Source organism: Galeopterus variegatus, unplaced genomic scaffold (assembly GCF_000696425.1).
Source record: "Galeopterus variegatus unplaced genomic scaffold, G_variegatus-3.0.2 Scaffold7340, whole genome shotgun sequence".
Taxonomy (NCBI): Eukaryota; Metazoa; Chordata; class Mammalia; order Dermoptera; family Cynocephalidae; genus Galeopterus; species Galeopterus variegatus.
In genome coordinates this window covers 50,406-50,751 of record NW_007733451.1, presented here as the reverse complement: position 1 = coordinate 50,751, position 346 = coordinate 50,406, and positions in this window count along the sequence as shown.

Here is a 346-nt window from a genome sequence, read left to right as displayed (position 1 = left end):
AGCAGCACTGTTATCTGAACCTCTCCACATTTCTTTTTTCTACCTTCAAGCCATTCTCCACAGAGCTGCCACGGTTCTCTTCTGATTAATCCTTTAACAATGTCCCATTTCTCATAAATTAAATCTCAACTCCTTGTATTGTCTATCAAGGCCCTGAACAGTGCAAAACCTGCTTTCACTGAAATGGACATGTGTCCTTGCTCATTGTACTTTATCTACTCTTTCAAGGCCTTCAGACATAAGGCGACACTTTTTCTGGTATATTTTTCTCCCTCTTTTTAGCATAAGCAACTTTTTATAAATCCTATCTTAACTGAAATAATTGATCCCCCAGATCATGCATACA